This window comes from Ursus arctos, unplaced genomic scaffold, assembly GCF_023065955.2.
Source record: "Ursus arctos isolate Adak ecotype North America unplaced genomic scaffold, UrsArc2.0 scaffold_24, whole genome shotgun sequence".
In the NCBI taxonomy this organism is placed as follows: domain Eukaryota; kingdom Metazoa; phylum Chordata; class Mammalia; order Carnivora; family Ursidae; genus Ursus; species Ursus arctos.
Window position 1 is genome coordinate 31,760,524 of NW_026622919.1, and position 6,580 is coordinate 31,767,103.

At 36.7% G+C, this 6,580-nt stretch overlaps 1 pseudogene; it reads left to right on the forward strand.

Moving 5' to 3' along the window:
* The first annotated feature begins 4,979 nt into the window (after window positions 1–4,979).
* Window positions 4,980–5,813, forward strand: LOC123002023 (40S ribosomal protein SA-like; annotated as a pseudogene).
* The last annotated feature ends 767 nt before the right edge of the window (window positions 5,814–6,580 follow it).

Consider the following 6,580-nt stretch of genomic DNA (forward strand, 5'->3'; position numbering starts at 1 on the left):
TTCAGTTCTCACATTTAGGTCTTTAATTTATTTTGATGTATGGTATAAGAAAGTGGTCCAGTTTCATTCTTTTGAATGCTGCTGTCCAGTTTTCTCAACACCCTTTGTTGAACAGATTTTCTTTTTCCCATTGGATATTCTTTCCTGCTTTGCTGAAGATTAATTGACCATATAATTGTGAGTTCATTTCTGAGTTTTCTGTTCTGTTCCATTGATCTATATGTTTATTTTTGTACCAACACCATACTGTTTTGATTACTACAGTTTTGTAATATTACTTGAAATCTGGAATTGTGATTATCTCCAGTTTTGTTTTTCTTTTTCAAGATTGCTTTGGCTATTCGGGGTCTTTTGTGGTTCCATACAAATTTTAGGATTGTTTATTCCAGTTCTGTAAAAAATACTAGTGGCATTTTGATAGGGATCACATTAATGTATAGTTTGCTTTGGGGAGTATAGATATTTTAACAATATTTGTTCTTCCAATCCATGAGCATGGAATGTCTTTCCATTTCTTTATGTCATCTTCAATTTCTTTCATAAGTGTTCTAATAGTTTTCAGAGTATAGATCTTTTACCTCTTTAAGTTTATTCCTAGGTACTTTATTCTTTTTGGTGCAATTATAAATGGGATTGTTTTCTTAATTTCTCTTTCTGTGGCTTCATTATTGATGCACAGAAGTGCAACAGATTTCTGTATCCTGAAACTTTGCTGAATTCATTTATAGTTCTGGTAGTTTTTTGGTGGACTATTTTGGGTTTTCTATATATAGTATCGTGTCATTTACAAATAGTGAAACTTTACTTCTTCCTTGCTGATTTGGATCCTTTTATTTCTCTTTGTTGTCTGTTCAGTATAGCTAGGACTTCTAATACTATGTTGAATAAAAGTGGTGAGAGTGGACTTGACCTTAGGAAAAAAGCTGTTAGGTTTTTCCCCATTGAGTATGATGTTCACTGTGGGATTTCCACATAAAGCCTTTATTATGCTGAGATATGTTCCCTCTAAACCTACCTTGTTGAGGATCTTTATCATGAATAGATGTTGTACTTTGTCAAATTCTTTTTCTGCATCTATTGCAATGATTATATGGTTTTTATCCTTTCTCCTATTGATGGACATATCAATGTTGATTTGCAAATTCTGAATCACTCTTGTAACCCAGGAAAAAAATCCCACTTGATCGTGGTGAATGATTTTTTTAATGTATTGTTGGATTTGGTTTGCTAGTATTTTGTTGAAGATTTTTGCATCTATGTTCATCAGAAATATTGGCCTGCAGTCTCTTTTTCTGTGGTGTCTTTATTGGGTTTTGGTATTGGGTAATGCTGGCTTTGTAGGATGAATTTGGAAGTTTTCTCCATCCCCTCACTTTCAATCTGCAGGTGTTTTTAGGTCTGAAATATGTCTTTTGCAGGCAGCATATAAATGGATCTGGTTTTCTCATTAAACATTTTTTAAATTTAAATATTTGTAGGAAATAATATTTCTTCTTTTCTATCAGTTTCCATAGCTGCAATTACCAAAGAGCTGACCCTCCTCACACAAATGTATATTAAATATTTAAGATTAGATCTAAAGGAGTTCAGAAGGATCTGGCCACATGAGGTGTGTGGGGGCAGGGGTCCAGATAGAAAGGTTAAAGCTCTGAGGTGATAGAAAGCTGCTACTGTGGTTGAAGCTTCATAGATGAAGAGGGTAACCAGATATAAAGCTGGAGAAGTTAGGCAGGAGTCAAGTCAGACCCTCATAAGGGCCTTTGTGACTTCTACAGGGAGTTTGAATTTTTTTTTTTAAAGCAAGGAAGTAACATGATCTGATTTACAATTTAAGAGATCAACTCTGGCTGCTATGTGAAGAAGGAACTGTAATTCTAGCAACAAGTTTTAAGAACTACTTATAAATTAGGACCTTAAAATTCAAATTGTAAACTATATAGGTGAATGCCTGGCTTCTACTCTGAAGCTCTTTAGTAAAATTTCCTTGAATAGCACATAGTAGATGTTAAAAAAAAAAAAAAAGATAAATAGGGGTGCCTGGGTGGCTTAGTTGGTTGTGTCTGCCTTTGGCTCAGGTCATGATCCCAGGGTCCTGGGATCGAGGCCTGTGTCGGGCTACCTGCTCAGTGGGGAGCCCGCTTCTCACTCTCTCTCTGCCCCTGCTCATGTGCTCTCTCTCTTGCTCACTCTCTTTCTTAAATAAAATCTTTAAAAAAAAAAACCCATATTTTATATAAAAGTAATAATAGATAAAACTAAAGTACCCTTTATCTTCTCCCCCCATCTTTGTCTCGGGATGTTCATAAAAGGCAACCTCTTATGAATATGGTGTATGTCCTTCTAACTCATAATATGAATATTTCCAAAAACAATAGAACTGCCTTCACCTTAGCTGATTTTATAAACATAAAAATAGAAGGTCTGAAAGAATGCTCTGTAAATTTCTTTTAGATTAGTAAATTAACATAGCAAGATGAACTTGAGAAACAATATTTTTCACCAAGTAGCTCAGTAACTACATAACATGTGTGTTAAATAACGTATGCTCTTGGGGCACCTAAGAGGCTTAGTCGGTTAAGTGTCCGACTCTTGATTTCAGCTCAGGTCATGATCTCCAGGTGATGAGATTGAGCCCCACATTGGGCCTCCCTGCTCAGCAGGGAGTCTGCTTGAGATTCTGTTTCTCTCCCTTTTCCTCTCTCTCTATAATAATTAAATAAATCTTTAAAAAATAATATATGCTCTCTGTATCAATATTAATTTGTTTAATTAGCAGCAGGCAACTTTGAAAAAAAAAAGCTGGGGAAAAGAACCTATGCAGGAAAGTAGGCTTTATTTCTGTACAGCAAAGGAAACAATCAACCAAAACTAAAAGGTAGTCTACAGAATGGGAGAAGTTATTCACAAATGACATATCTGATAAAGAGTTAGTATCCAAAATATATAAAGAACTTATAAAACTCATTACCCAAAAAACAAAACATCCAATTAAAAAATGGGCAGAAGACATGAACACACATTTCTCCAAAGAAGACATACACATGGCCGACAGACACATGAAAAGATGTTCAACATCACTCATCATCGGGGAAATGCAAATCAAAACCACAATGAGATACCACCTCATACCTGTTGGAATGGCTAAAATCAAAAACATAAGAAACAAGTGTTGGCAAGGATATGATGGAATTTTGCACTCTTGTGCTATTGGTGGGAATGTAAACTGGTGAAACCACTCTGGAAAACAGTATGGAGGTTCCTCAAAAAGTTAAAAATAGAATTGCCCTATGACACAGTAATTGCACTACTGGCTATTTACCCCCAAAATACAAAAACACTAATTCAAAGGGATACATGCACCCTATGTTTATAGCAGCATTATTTACAAGAGCCAAATTATGGAAGCAGCCCAAATGTCCACTGATACATGAATTGATAAAGAAGATATGGCGTGTGTGTGTGTGTGTGTGTGTACACACACATATGTATAATGGAATATTGTTTAGCCATAAAAAAAATGAAATCTTGCCATTTGCAATGACATGGATGGAGCTAGAGTATAATGCTAAGTGAAGTCACTCAGTCTGAGAAAGACAAATATATGATTTCACTCATGTGGAATTTAAGAAAGCAAACAAAGGGGGGAAAAGGCAAACCAAGAAAATGACAACTATAGAGAACAAACTGATGGTTACTAGAATGGAGGTGAGTGGGGGGATTGGAGGTGATGGGGATTAAGGAATACATACATCGTGATGAGCACTGGGTGATACATGGAATTGTTGAATAACTATATTGTATACCTGAAACTAATATTAACACTGTATGTTAACTGTACTGGAATTAAAATTAAAAAAGGAAAGTAAGCTTTAAGGTGACCAAGTAGCTCAATAACTTAGTAGCAATATCTCAATAACTAAATACACATTGAGAAATGTGTAAAAAAGTGAGTCAGAGGGTTTTCGTTTCTTGCTCTTGGCTGAACCTGTTGTTACATCTCACAAATTTACTTTGATCCTTCTTCTCTCTGTTTTAATAGAAACAATACTTTTTCATTGTTTCAAAATGAACAGGTACTGGGGCGCCTGGGTGGCTCAGTCATTAAGTGTCTGCCTTCGGCTCAGGGCGTGATCCCGGTGTTCTGGGATCGAGCCCCACATCAGGCTCCTCCGCTGGGAGCCTGCTTCTTCCTCTCCCACTCCCCCTGCTTGTGTTCCCTCTCTCCCTGGCTGTCTCTCTCTGTTAAATAAATAAATAAATAAAATCTTAGAAAAAAAAATGAACAGGTACTATATATACTATACTTGTTAATCACAGTGTTTCAGGTATTGCCATTTTGAGTCCCACATGGAAGAACAAAGTTCATTTTGCTAAAATTATTATCAATTCTCCAAATATAAGTTGTCTTACAAATACCAAAAAAAAAAAAAAAGGCTTACATCCTAGAACATAATTTTATAGAATCCTGTGCATCTTGTTTTAAACACTCCTGTGATTTTCATGGACAATCACAGTTGACTGAACAAAGAACTATATTTAGTACCTTATTTGGAAGTGACTGTAATTAAGTCTGTTTTAGTTCTAATCATTACTAACCCCATGGATAGTACAAGGAAGAGGGAAAATGCAGCTCATCAAAAAAGAGACCCATGAGATAGGATACAGCTAGTTTGAATCCTAATGAAAAATTCCAAGGGTGTCAGCACATCTGCACTGTCATTAATGAGAGCTGTTGTACAAAGATCTTATCTAAAGAGAGGGACTCTATGGAGTATCCATGACTTTACATCACTTCAAAGAAAAAAAAAGAGTTTATGTTTTTCAGCTGTTGAGATGTTATTATACCTCGTTCAACTGCATAATGAATGCCATAGTTTGTGATTTAAATGTATTATGCCCTTTTCTCAATACCCAGAGAGGAGAGGGGTCCATATAGCATTTTCTGGGTTCCATACATGAATTAAAGGGAAACTTTCACAATGCTCAGAGCTCTTGATGTCCTGTAGGTGAAGGAGAACGTCCTCAAATTCCTTGCAGCAGGAACCCACTTAGGTGGCACAAACCTCAGTTTCCAAATGGAGCAGTACATCTGCAAAAGGAAAACGGATGGCATCTACATCACAAATCTGAAGAGAACCTGGGAGAAGCTTCTGCTAGCAAGTCATGCCATTGTTGCTGTTGAAAAGCTGGCTGATGTCAGTGTCCTGTCATACTGGAATACTGGCTGGCAAGCTGTGCTGAAGTTTGCTGCTGCCACTGGAGACACTGCTATTGCTGGCCACTTCACTTCTGGAACCTCCATTAATCAGATCCAGGCAGCTTTCTGGGAGCCATGACTTCTGGTGGTTATTGATCCCAAGGCTGACCACCAGCCACCACAGAAATGCCTTTTGTTAATGTGCCTACCATTGCTCTATGTAAGACTCTCCACTGTGCTATGTGGACATTGCCATCCCTTACAACAAAGAGCTCACACAGTGGGTCTGGTGTGGTAGATGCTGGCCTGGGAAGTTCTATGTATGCATGGCACTGTCTCCCATGAACACCCATGGGAGGTCTTCCTTGATCTGTATTTCTCCAGAGATCTGAAGAGATTGAAAAGCAAGAGTAGGCTGCTGCTGAAAAGGCTGTGATCAAGGAGGAATTTCAGGGTGAACGGATTGCTCCCAGACTTGGAAGCAGTTGACTGCTCTCAACCTGATGTCACAGATGGGTCTGAAGGTGTAGAGGTGCCCTCTCTGCCTTCACAGCAGTTCCCTACTGAAGACTGGAGTACTCAGACTGCCACTGAAGAATAATTTGCAGCTACCACTGTCAGGCCATTGAATGGGTAAGAACAACCACTGAGTGGTCTTAAGCTGTTCTTCCACAGACTCTTAAACAAAATGAAAATAAGGTTGATGGAAAATAGCAGTTTTTAAAAGTTGGGAAAATGTATTATGAACATGAGGGGTTTTTTTGCTTCAAAGATTTTGTTTTTGCCTTTGTTATGCTATTCATTTAATAGTAGGTATATTTGTAGTTTGTAGCATGTTCTGTAAGATTTCATCTCTAAGAACACGGGGTGTCTTGTTGGCTCAGTCAGTAGAACATGAGACTTGATATCAAGGTTGTGCGTTCAAGCCCCACATTAGGCATGGAACCTACTTAAAAAAAAAAAGATTTCATCTCCAAAACCAAAAATTTTATATTTATGTACAGAGATAAAATTTGTATAAGATAAAATTTCTACAGTCTTGACTAATTTTTGAAGGGATGTTATTCTTATTATCCTTAACTTTTAAATTGAGTTTTAGAGCATTTTTCTTGTATTTATAGACAAAGACTGTGGTCTTCATTTTATCAGAAAATTAGGAAACATTTTTCTATATTTAATTGCCATGTTGCTTTGTTTTTGGCTTTCTTGCAGATAACCAAAATGTCAGTCAGTAGGGAATTCTGTAATCTGAGAGTGATATTTTGAAATCTGCTATAATGATATATTGATATATTTTTTTATCTTTTCACAGAAAATTGTGAAATACTGGTAAGCTAAAAATATTTATTCATGGGTAGGCTACTTGTTATTTCTAGTCTTCTT